Below are 13271 nucleotides of genomic sequence, written 5' to 3' on the forward strand. Positions count from 1 at the left end.
TGTGTTTTCCTTTGATTGGACACTACTGACAAACTAATTATCACAGGTGTCTGAGATTGATTACAATGATCCAAAGAGCCCTAAGACACAATACCATCCATGAGTTTAATTGAAAAACTAATATTTAAATGTTTATGACACTTAAATCCAATGTGCATAATAATTTGGAACACAGTGTATATATATGCCTCTGTGTGTGTGTTTATATGTGTCTGTGGGTATAGTTATCATCTACTACATTATCTGTACTCAGAGAGTTATTACTGTGTGTTATCAGCGATGTTACATAGGACTGCACGTGTCTTTGTGCTTGTATATATATGCCTTTGATGTATTTGTATATGTTCCTGTCTGTGTATTTATCTGCCCGTGTGTGTGTGTGTATATGTGTCTGTACGTCTATATATTTACCTGTATGTATATATTCCAGATGTGTGTATGTATATTTGCATGTATGTCTAAATATCTGTTTTTATGTATGTACAGTATATATGTTCCAGTATGTGCGTGTCTATATATGTGGTTAATTTTAGTTTTTTGTAGGGGGCGGCAATAGAGAGTTCCACACATCGCACCATCCAACCTAAGGCCAGCCCTGGTTGTCACCGACCCTAGTCAGAAGGAATTCCGCTGCTGCTTGCGCCGCATGACCTCTTAGGCTCCTCCGGTAAGTCACGTCAGGCAGAGCGGAGAGTGGTAGCGGTAGGCTAGCACTCACCGCTCTGTTTACAGTGTGGCGCTAAGTACAAGGGGGAGTGTGCCGCTATTTAAAAGGGGGGGAATGTGGCGCTATTTACAAGGGGGGGGGGAGTGTGGCGCTATTTACAAAGGGGCAGCGGACTGTATGTGGCACTATCTACAAGAGAGGGGCTGTGTGTGGCGCTATCTACAAAAGCGGGGCATCCAAAAAAGAGACCATGAAGCAGCACTCAAATAAAGTGAATTTATTCATGCAACATGGAACCACAACGTTTCACCTCCTCTATGAAGCAATTTTCAAGTAGTGTGTGTTAGGAATACATACATATAAATAAGGGGTACAACCCAAAAGAATCAGTGCAATCAATCAGTATACAATAATACAATAAAAGGATTTTTTGTCATCATACAATGATTTAAAGTGAATAGTCACGTAAATATCAATGGTGCAAAAGATCAAACATGATATAACATATTGCTTTTCATAGCGTGTAATATCCTCGTGTTACAAAGAGAGTTAAAAAGTTAATTAAGTATAAGCAATGTAATTATTAAAAACATCAACAGCTGGCACTCACCAATCTAGAAAGAGAGGAATCATTGTAGCCGGACTCATATGTATTCTACATCCTCCATTAACAGCACTTAGAGTCTTAGACTGAGCATGCCTCTAACTAACCCACCAATTGGGTCAAAATGCACATGTGATCAATAGTCGTCAACGGAACAAGGAAACAACATCAGATGACACGACATGAGTCATCCATCGTAATGGACGTGACTACGTGTATACGTCACTGCCCAGTGGGGTATGAAGACGCCATCTTCAAGAAGGGAAGGCAGTAAGGTAATAAGGTAAACGGGATTCGAGATTACAATAAAATATAATTATAAAATATAGTCCCTCATCACAACTAGGGATATTAACTGTCAATTTGCAAATATAGCGAAAAACTTTATATAGATAGCTTGTGTAGGTACAGATCAAAAGAACATTCTGTCCCTAGACACGGACTGAAACCATCATATCCATAAGTGAACAATAAATGTCAAAAAGTATCTACCATATCATCAGGTGATGGTTCCCCACCCAGGACAGATTATGATGGACACAATTAAATCAGGGATCCATTAGTTCCATATGTATTATTTGTAAAAAACAAAAAACAAAAACAAAAACAAAAAAATAAATTTTTTTTTGTACCTTCATCAAAATGGTCATAAACGCCACCGATCCCTAGTATGAACATGGACAAAGTGTATAATGTCAAAATGGACCAATCTAAAGTAGAATTCTATATGTTTTTTCAAACTCAAATCCCATTCACATTTGAATTGTTGTATTATACGTCAAGTCTATCACTGTGGTAATAAATTAAAAAAATAATAATAATTCTCCAAAATTGTTTAATTTTTTTATTATTAAAGAAAGACAAAGGTCTTCTTATAAGTAGAAATGCAGTGGAGGCATGATTGTTGAGGGAGGGTTATAACATATGAGTCCAAACTCTCCAATTCCAGATCGTGTGGGTCCAGTCATATAATATCATTGACACTCTAAAAAGAGAAGAGAACAAAAAAAAAAGGAAGTTATTCCCTTATACAAAACTGTATAGACTCATACAGGCTTCACACATAAAAAATATTTCAACTACCATCCCACGATTTTAACAGGATCCCGGGAGAGAAGATCAGGAAGAGCATAGATTGTCGAAGATTAATATAATATCAGATGGTTATAAGAGAAGTAGAGATATGTTGATCTAGATATTATTTATAAACATTCAGTGGATAGTCTACATTTAAACCATCTAAAGAATTGCGTTTAGTTACCCACTGAGGTTCACGTTGCTTCAAGATTAACTCCCTATTACCACCTCGTTTTGGTGGGGGTACCCGATCAATGATAGTAAATTTAAGATGTTGAACCTGAAGTCCTGTCTCTAAAAAATGTTGTGCTACCGGTAACTCCACCTTCTTAGTGCGTATACTCGACTTGTGATTATTCAGTCTAATGCGACACTCCGTCGTCGTTTCACCCACGTAAATCAAGTTACACAGACATTGTAACACATACATCACAAAGTCACTCTTGCACGTATAGAAGGAATTGATATTAAAGGATTTATGTGTAATTGGATGTATAAAGGTATCACCTTTTATCATAGATGGAAAATTATCACAAGAAAGGCAAGGAAAACATCCTTTGCGTACTACAGTAGTCCGTCCTATATCACTTTTACTAACATCAGCTTTAACCAATCTGTCTCTTAAATTGTAAGGTCTTCTATATGAAAAGAAGACCTTGCTACAATTCTGACCTGGAGATTGAGCACGTGAGTACAATGGAGTCCATAGAGACTATCAATGCTACATCCAACATTTTGTCATATACCACGGATGATATCTGGAGGTTCCTTGGGGAATGGTGCATTACTTGGAGTCCCAGCAAAGGTTGATGTTAAACGGATCTTCGAGTATGAATCTAGGAGGATTATTAGTCTGAATCTCCATTTGTCATTGCTGAGTGTATATTACAGACATCAAATTATACCTCGCGGCTTAAGGTCACACTTAAGACCGAATTTGTTCCCTAATAATCTCGACTTTTGTACCAGACTGGAAGGATTGTCTAATAAGTATGCCCTAGATGTTATCTTATTGAACATAGAATTTTTACAAATTCAAATTGACAGCTGCTGCAAAAGAAAGATTGAATCAGAGGAGAAGTTACAAACGCTGATGGCTGGTGTTGCATTTACCAACTGCACTGAAAGGTTCAACTCCATTTTGCATAAATTTCAGGAAGAACAGGAGGAAATTAAACGCCACAAGTGGTTCCGAGATAAGGAGGACTATGCTCATGGAAGGGTTTATAATTGGAAGCAAGAACAACAACAACCAACACTAACAAAGAAACCTACACGGAAGGATTTTCAAATTAAAACACCTGGAAACAGAACAGGACGTTCCACTAATGAGAATTTTTTAGGTGTACTTCCAAAGAACAGGGCAGAAAACAACGCAGCTCAAGGAGGGAAGGGAGACATTACAACAGATGGCTCAAAAACAAGAAGCATGAAACATCTGAAATCCACGTTACAGATGGGGAGAAAGATACCCCCCACAACAAATCAGTGGTAAATATCTCCACACATTGTTTATCAGTTTTGGAATTGTCTGTATTAAGTAAAGGCCTATCATTCTGTCCGATTGTTATTAATTGGCTACTAGTAAATATTGATCTGAATAATTTTTTTTCGATCCGTACGCCTTAAAGCTTGGTTTCCACAACAAACACTATCTATGGGACAGAATGAATTAATTAAATGTCAGGAACTGTATCTGAAGGATTGGGACCTGTTCAATATAAGTAATTTTCAACCACCTTCATGTTTAGAGGTGGTTGAGACATTTATTCTCTCTGTCCTCAAAGATGTTGAACAATATAAAAAAGAATGCTTGTCTGGTATAGGAATACATACTAAGCACAATTTGAGAAAAGGGCTCTTCTTGAATTGGTCCATAACGACGACCTTGTCATCAAACCTGCGGACAAGGGGGTGCGGTCGTCGTTATGGATCGTTCTACATATTTATATGAGGTTTACAGACAACTTGGAGACGTTGAGGTCTACGAGAAAATACCTGTGGACCCTTGAAGGGATATAGAAAAACGCATGCGGATTCTGATAGACAATGCCATTGTGAATGAGCTAAAGATTTACATTTATTTCTCATTTCAAAATTTTCCATTACACCTATGCTTTATTGCTTACCCAAAATACATAAAAGATTGATTTCACCCCCTGGTAGACCAATAGTCTCGGGTAGGGAATCCTTCCTAAGTCCAAAGGCCATTTTTCTGGACAAAGTCCTTCGAAGATTTGCTATATCAGCTAAATTGTACATTAGAGATACTACAGACTTTTTGTACAAAATTAAGGAGACTTCTGTTCCTACTGGAGCTAAACTGGTCTCGCTTGACGTGACCAGTCTTTATACATCGATTAATCATGAAAGGGGCCTTAGCAGTGTGAACAAGGTACTTGATCAAAGTAACTCCACACCAGATTGTAAAAATTTCCTTTTGGGTCTTCTTGAGATTGTACTTACATGCAACTATTTCTTGTTCAATGATGAATTCTACATGCAACGTAGAGGTACCGCCATGGGTTCAAATGTTGCACCTACTTATGCTAACATTGTCATGGCAGGCCTCGTGGAGACGTCTGTTTATGTGTCCCCCCCACTTTAGCCATGCACTGAGGTGGTGGCGTTACATCGACGACGTCTTCTTAATTTGGACAGGTGACACTTCTGACTTTAATCAATTTTTTGAGACCCTTAATAAGATAGATCCGGACATTAAGTTTACTATTATGGTTTCAAATACTAACCTGACTTTTTTGGACACTATGGTCCATATTTGTGATTGTAAATTTGTGAAGACTGACCTTTACATAAAACCAACTGATTGTAACACTCTACTGAGCTTTCACAGCCACCATCCGGGTGGAATGATTAAATCCTTGCCCTATAGTTAAATGCTTAGGGTAAAGAGGATAGTTGATGACCCAAGGGATCTTGACATTAGACTGGATCAAATGACTGAGAGATTTCTTAGTAGGGGTCACCAAGAATTGTAAATAAACATCTAGAGAAGCTTAAACGACTAAATAGAGATGAGTTATGTCAGAACAATAAGAGAGTGATACAACCTATCTATGATATAAGCTGATGCCTTTATACATCCAAATATACGTGCAAGTGTGACTTTGTGAACTAGGCGTTACAATGTCCGTGTAACTTGATTTACGTGGGTGAAACGACGACGGAGTGTCGCATTAGACTGAATAATCACAAGTCGAGTATACGCACTAGGAAGGTGGAGTTACAGGTAGCATGACATTTTTTAGAGACAGGACTTAAGTTGTCGTTTCATTTTTATTTTGAGGTACATGAAAGGCTGCTCCTATCTTTTATACTAAGAGCACAGCATTTTCATTGACAGCACAAGAGAGAAAGAGGGAATCACAAAGTGTCCAGTTAATTCATATCACAGACGTATTAAGAGTTTCCATTTCACACTTCAAACCTCATTTCAGCTTCTGATCCTGTGGAAGCTACACAGGAGAAAGTTCTCCAGCAATCAGTGTCACCGTGGTCTGGGATGTGAGGATAGGTGGAGGGGAGCAGGTAATGGGAGGGGAGGTGAGATAAGATAAGCGTGACAAGCCTTAAGCTATTGAATGCAGACTCTGCCTCAGCAGTCCACACCTTGGCGTTCATGCCCTTCTTTTTGAGGTCAGAGATAGGAGAAGTCAGTGAGGAGAAGTTTGGAATAAACGGTCTGTAAAAATTGGCGAATCCCAGAAAGCGCTGTATGGCCCTCAAGCCTTGAGGGTGTAGCCATTCCAGAACGGACTTTACCTTTTTAGGATCCATCTCGAGACCTCTATTCGAGACAATGTAGCCGAGGAAGGGCAGAGCATCCTTTTCAATCACGCACTTCTCCAACTTTGCGTACAGACGATTCTCTCTTAACCACAGCAAAACTTGACGGACATGTCTCTGATAAGTCACAGGATCTGGAGAAAAAATCAGATATCATCAAGATAGACTACTATACAAACATAGAGGAGGTCACGGAAAATGTCATTAACAAACTCCTGGAAGACCACGGGAGCATTACACAGGCCGAAGGGCATTACTAGATACTCATAGTATTCATCACGGGTGTTAAATGCAGTCTTCCATTCATCACCCTGGCAAATGCTGATTAGGTTGTAAGCCCCACGCAGTTCCAGTTCGGAGTTTTTTTTGGCATCACGTATACGATCAAATAATTCAGAGATCAGGGGCAATGGATATTTATTCTTCACCGTGATTTGGTTGAGACCCCGGTAGTCAATACAACGACGCAGGGAGCCATCCTTTTTCTTGATGAAGAAGAACCCGGCTCATGCTGGGGAGGATGACTTCCGTATGAAGCCCCTCTCCAAGTTCTCCTTAACATAGGTGGACATGACAGAGTCTCTGGCAAGGAGAGAGGATATATCCTACCACGGGGAAGGGATGCATCAGGGATCAGCTCGATAGGACAGTCATATGCCTAGTGTGGGGGCAGTGTCTCCACCTCCCTTTTGTTGAAGACGTCAGAAAATGCAGCATAATGACCAGGCAATCCTGCCAATGATTGAGGCAGAGAAGGCTGGACCGAACGAATCTGCACCAGGCATCGGCTGTGACACTCGGGGCCCTACTGGAGAACCGCTCCAGAATTCCAGTCCAGTACTGGGGCATGTAGTCGGAGCCAAGGCAGACCCAGCAGCACAGGGTTAACGGCCTTGGACAGGACATAGAACGGTAGAAGTTTGGAGTGGAGAGCCCCTACTTGAAGCCTCAGCGGCTTGGTCACAGCTATAACTGGGTCTGGCAGAGGAAGTCGATTTACTGATGCAACCATCACCGGTCTCTCCAGAGGGGTAGTAGGTAATTCGGGAATGTCCACCAGGTCTCTACAAATGAAATTAGCAGCGGATCCAGAGTCCAGATATGCAGAGACCTGATGCGTTTTCTCTCCGGACACTGTGGTCACGGGTATGGACAACTTAGACAGGAGTACTTCTTTACCCAAGGTTGTCTCTTCTACCAACCCTAGGCTTTGGGGCTTTTGGAGTCCCGAAGTGCGTCTGCGTTGTCTCTCTTGGGTAGATAGCTTACATTGGTCGATCCTCACAGACTCCTGAGGAGGATCGGCATCTGAGGACGGCAGGGGTTGCTGCAAGGTAGGAGCTAGACTAGGAAGGCCTCCCTCCCGATGAACCTCTCAGAGCTGTTCTCGGAGCCTTCTATCAATCCGGGCAGCCAGGAAGATGAGGTCATCCAGGGTAAATGGCAGGTCTCAAGCGGCAAGTTTTTCTTTAATCTTAGGAGTCAGTCCATGCCAGAATGTAGCCACCAAGGCCTCATTGTTCCACAACAGTTCTCCCGCCATGGTGCGGAAGTGGATGGCGTACTCGCCCAGAGAGATGTCTCCTTGGTGTAGGTTCAGCAAGGAAACCGCAGTAGAGGAGACTTGTCCAGGCTCCTCAAACACCATGCAAAATGTCCGGAGGAACCCCTGGAAGTCACGGGTCTCTGGTCCTTGTCTCTCCCAGATAGGGTTCGCCCATGCAAGGGCCTTGCCAGTAAGAAGAGAGATCATGAAAGCGACACTTGCGCCATCAGATGAAAATGCCCTTGAATACAGGCTGAAGTGGATCTGGCACTGGTTCAAAAAATCCAAGGCAGGTACTTGCGTTTCCATCATAGCGGCAAAGAAAAAACGAGGATCAACACTGCCAGGAGGTGTAGTCTGAGGAACAGTACTGTCAGGAGGTGTAGTAAGAGGAACGGCAGTTCGTGCTTCCTGCCAACGTGCGAGAATGTTCAAGGCCTGGAGGAGTTGGTGCTGTCGAGACCGAAGGTCTAGCATATCCACCCCAATCTCTTGTGACTTCGTCATGGTCTTGAATCGACCAGCGGGGTCCTTGGCCTGAGCGTACTGTCACGTAGGGTTCATGGACCCACAGGGCCGTACCACCTTGGCGGTATAGTAGCTGGCCAGCAGTGCGCAGGTCAGAGTCTATAGTTCATATAGGGTACCTATGGCAGCTCGGACAGTAGCAAGGCAGGCTTGGCTGGGACTAAGAAGCAGGTAGACATCAGGCGTGAAGTAGCAGGACAAGCGTGGTATACAGCACAGTACGGCAACAGCTCATCACGTCAGTAGATTAGGATACAGGTGATAGGATACAGGAACAGGGAACACTGGGAGCAGGAAACACTAGGGGACCATTTGCCAGACAAACTTAGGATACGACAACAATGCTCAGGCGTGGGAGGAAGGGACTGAGACCTTCTTATAGCCCAGGGTGCTCTGGGAGCAATCAGCTAAATCTCCCACATGCGTGCGCTCTGGCTTCTTGAGTCTGGACTGAGCTCCCGAGCGCACCCTGGTGGTCACTGTGGGACAGTACGGCCGTATGTGCAGAATCTCTGGAGAGAAGGGCATCGACTGGATGGAAGGAGTTCGTGGTCAGCAACCATGGACGTTACATTAGGGCAGTCAACAGTGCATGATCTGCATGGCTAGGGACGCACTTCTGATTAGCATACGCTTATATTTGCATAACACTTTCGGAACAATGTTACCTTCATTTTTCTGGATGGGATCATGATTTGGGACATCTGATCCATCACTCTTTCTACTCCCCCATATTTGCCATGTAGAGGGCAAATTTACAGCAGAATCAGACAAAGACAAGGCCGGTAACATTTTTGAGACATCATTTATGATGTTTTGCATACTGGCAACCAATTGTGACCTAGTAGCAAGCTCATCATTCAACTTGGCAATGATCGCATCCGTAGATGCCGCCTTATCCTTAAATGCATTGATCACAGCATAAGACCCAGTCAGCTGTGCATCAATATCATCACCATGATTTTTCAAAACTATCACCTGCGATTGCAGCATGCAAATTTGCTTATCTCTATCAATTTTACATTGGGCATTCTCTGCCAGTTGTGTCTGCAAAGCACAAACCTGCTTCACATTGTTGACACAACACTGGCAGTGAAAATTTGGATAAGTTTAGCGAGCATGTGGAGCCTTTTGGAGGTTTTGTTAAAAAAACTCCTCTTGCTTATGCACATCTTATCATGCGCATAAGCCTCGTCCAGCAGAGTGGACCACAGCATTCCTGCTGACTTGTATGTAGTGGGTGATACTGGATTGAATGAACTATGTTTATCAAGGTGTTTGAGTGTGAAGTCCATACTCACTCTATCAGAAGTCATCTTGGTCAGTGTTGTCCTCCTTGTAGATTGCTGCATGAAAAAGGTCCTTTTACGCCGGAACGCTTTTTCCCGACCAGCTGGATTTCACACGAAGGACACCGACGTCGATACTGCTGAAGACTCTAATGTGTTGCTCGATCGCCCGACGATTTGTCGCAGTAGAGCAGCATGCCGCAAAGCAAAATAAAAACGTTAATACCTTAGAAAAAAAACAAAAAATAACTAGGTTCGCTGTTCTCAATTGTATCCTATATTAAGCCTTAAATAAAACTGTGTTACTCGTCCAAACTTGAAGGACTAGACGCACAGTATAACACAACACTTCACCGTGTACGTATGTTATCTGTCCACGCCTATCTTAGTTCACGTTTAAACACAATTTTATTGTACAAAACACAGAAATAAATTGAAAACAGTTTGGGCCTTGGCTCCCCATATGTTAAAGGGCTGGTATAATGGTGGGATTCACTTACTCGTGTCGCCCACCACTACTACCTCCTTTATAATCAGGGTCACTAGGGTTATGCCTAGTTCCCCTACCTTGGAATTATACTAACGTTGATGTAATTATTTTGCTGCTAAGTAAGTGTATACGACTGAGTAAATACAATTGTATAGTAAATAAAGGGTAATATTTATTACTAACAATAATCACACTTACGTATAAAATACACCAAACACAGAACACTGTAAATGATCACAGTATAATATCAGTATACCCCAATACATATAACGAGTTAATATATACTGAGTATACTCACACTATACGTAGTACAGTATAAACACGGTATCACAATCCTACTTTATACGGCCACCCACTTACATAAACATACATATGAATATAGTTACAATACAATACATGCTCACTATTTCTGTCCGGCTCCCTCCTAATATAACTGTCCCTGTACACTAAGGGTTAATCTGGTAAAAGGGCTAACAAGGGGAATGGGTTGCTGTGTACCAGGGGATAGCAGGTAAATGATGGGAAAGGGTTAAACAGGTACTAGGGTATGTACAGGTACCAGGGGATATGCAGGTAAAGGGTTGAAGTAAGAAGGGGGGAGAGAGTTACGATTATAGTCGCGGACGAGTCTACAATTGGCAACAAGATGATCTGAAAGGATTGGGTACAGCGGCTAAAGATACTAGAAAGAAAAAGGGACATTCTGACAACAAAAGAAACCCTGCATACATGAGATCCACTGGAGACATATCTTTTTTAGGTGGGACTCCGGGGATGACCACACCGGTGGGAGACGCACCAGAAGGGGCGGTAGGCGGCATCGTCTAAAGGGGATACCAGGCATCGAGCAATCGACCCCCAGTAACACGGGGAATGAACCTCAAGAAACGGACTTAGTGGTAAATATTTCTAGTAAAACATTGTAACACAATTGGGGGTATTAAGTAAAGGTCTCTTTCTGTCCGAATAAAAAAACGGATTGGTTTCAGGTTGAAGCTGACTTCTATAATTTTTTTAGGAGTGTTAAACTCAAAATGTGGTTTACCAATAATGTACCCATTCCTAAGACCAAGCTTACTGAATTAGAGCTCAAAAATTTCGGTCTATACAATGAGTGCTTTTGTTCCATCTTTCACTGAGTCTGGGGTTGATGCCTTTATTAATGTTGTGAAAAGAGATATGTGCAATTTGAAATCTAGATATGAGGATGAAACATTCACATATAGTAATTTGACAAAGGATGAGGCTGCGGCCCTTGATGAATTGATCCATGATGACAGCATTACTATGCATTACTATCAAACCGGCTGATAAAGGCGGGGCTACTGTCATCATGGATACCTCACAATATTTGAAGGAAATATACCGCCAGCTTGCAGACACAACGATCTATACACCAATCTCGTATGTCCCTAAATTTGATATGTCCAGGACTATTCAAAATGCTATCAATGACGCCAGTAATGGGCGCCTCATTGATGATGACTTGAAAAAATTTCTGATTGTCGAACATCCCATTACCCCCGTGATATATATATTGCCTAAAATTCATAAAACTCTGACAGACACGCCAGGGCGACTCTATTTCTTCTAATATAGCGATTTTTCTTGACAGATGTCTAAGGGAATTTGCTATGGGGGCACGTTCTTATATACGGGACACAGCGGATTTTTAAAATAAATTACAGGAGATTAAACTTGATGAAGGAGCGGAGGTCATCTTGGCCTCCTTCTATGTAACTTCGCTTTACACGTCCATACAGCATGAGGGTGAATTGAGAGCTGTTGAGATACTATTACAACAATCGGATTACTCTATTGAATGTAGATCCTTTATATTATCTCTTTTGGAAATTATTCTATCAAATAATTATTTCCTTTTTCGTGATCAGTTTTTTATCCAATGCCAGGGAACTGCCATGGGCTCCAACATTGCCCCTACATATGCCAACATATATATGCGTTCACTCGAGGAGGATCTCGTCTATGTGTCCCACCATTTTCGGCATGTGCTGAGATGGTGGAGGTACATAGACGATGTCTTCCTCGTCTGGACTGGCAGTTCCTCTGAGCTTACGGATTTCCATAATTTCTTGAATACCATAGATCAGACAGTGAAGTTTTCATTGGTCAGTTCCAAAAGTACTTTGAAAACACTACTGCTTTTGCTGCTTGGTCGGCCCGTGCATTCCCTTCCGCTTCAGGTGTGTCTAGTCTTGTGTGCGCTTGCACTTTAATTATTGCTACTTTTGTAAGTAATGCTAAACCCTCAAATAGTTATTGTACTGCATCAGCATTTTTGATTGGTTTGCCTGTTGAAGTCAGTAAGCCTCTTGCTCACCATATTGCGCCATAATCGTGTGCGACTCCAAAGGCGTACCTAGTGTCTGTATAAACATTCACCCTTTTACCTGTGCCCAACTTACATGCTTCTGTGAGTGCCATGAGTTCTGCCTCTTGGGCAGAGCTGCTGGAGGGCAGTGACTTTTGCAGCACTGTCTTACCTTCCTGGACTACTGCATATCCGGTGGTGAAATGTCCTGTCTGCTCCTTTCATTATCTAGATCCGTCTACAAAATACTGAACATCATAGATAGTCAAAGGTACATCAGTGACACCTGGTAACCCTTGGGCTTCAAGTTGTATTAAACTGGGACAATCACGCTCATTTTCCATATCAAACAAGACATTAAAATTTGCAAGTTCGTACATTAAGGGTCTGGCATCGCCCCCCTTCCCCTCCTTTCTCTATAACCACAGGCATAGTGATGGTTGTGTGGGACTGGGTGGTCTTGGATAGCAGTAAACCTACATTGGAAAATTACAACAATAATGAGACTGTTTCCTAAGCACATATGTCAACATAGATACAACACAAATGCAAATTATCAACATAGACAAGTGGTGGAGTGTTTGGGGGACCACTTATCCAACCACTCTTTCATTGCACAGATGACAATATCAGGAGAATTTGCTGCACCCTGGGGAAGCACCATCCAGGCATATTGTTTGCCTCTGTGTGTAAAGTCAAAATATTAGTAACAATCCGGAGACAAACGGATAGAGAAAAACTGGGTATTATAGGGAGACACAATGGGAATTATCAGTTTATTACCTGATAACTTATCAATCTATCATTTATGCAGACCATCCTTGTTAAATATTTCAATAGGGAGAGAGAGAGAGAGAGAGAGCGAGCGAACAACATTTTACATTTCTTCTAACATGCTCATACACTGCATTCAGCTGCTGCCCCGCCCTTT

General features: G+C 42.0%; 1 long non-coding RNA gene across 1 annotated transcript; it reads right to left on the minus strand.

The window, feature by feature from the left end:
* Positions 1-1100: 1100 nt before the first annotated feature.
* On the minus strand, positions 1101-12594 carry LOC142741135 (uncharacterized). The gene is made up of 3 exons (XR_012881009.1): positions 9531-12594; positions 6132-6289; positions 1101-2256 (listed from the first exon to the last, which is right to left on the minus strand). It is a non-coding gene; the product is annotated as an uncharacterized LOC142741135 (long non-coding RNA).
* Between the last annotated feature and the right edge of the window lie 677 nt (positions 12595-13271).

The sequence above is a fragment of the Rhinoderma darwinii genome, chromosome 2, assembly GCF_050947455.1.
Source record: "Rhinoderma darwinii isolate aRhiDar2 chromosome 2, aRhiDar2.hap1, whole genome shotgun sequence".
NCBI lineage: Eukaryota > Metazoa > Chordata > Amphibia > Anura > Rhinodermatidae > Rhinoderma > Rhinoderma darwinii.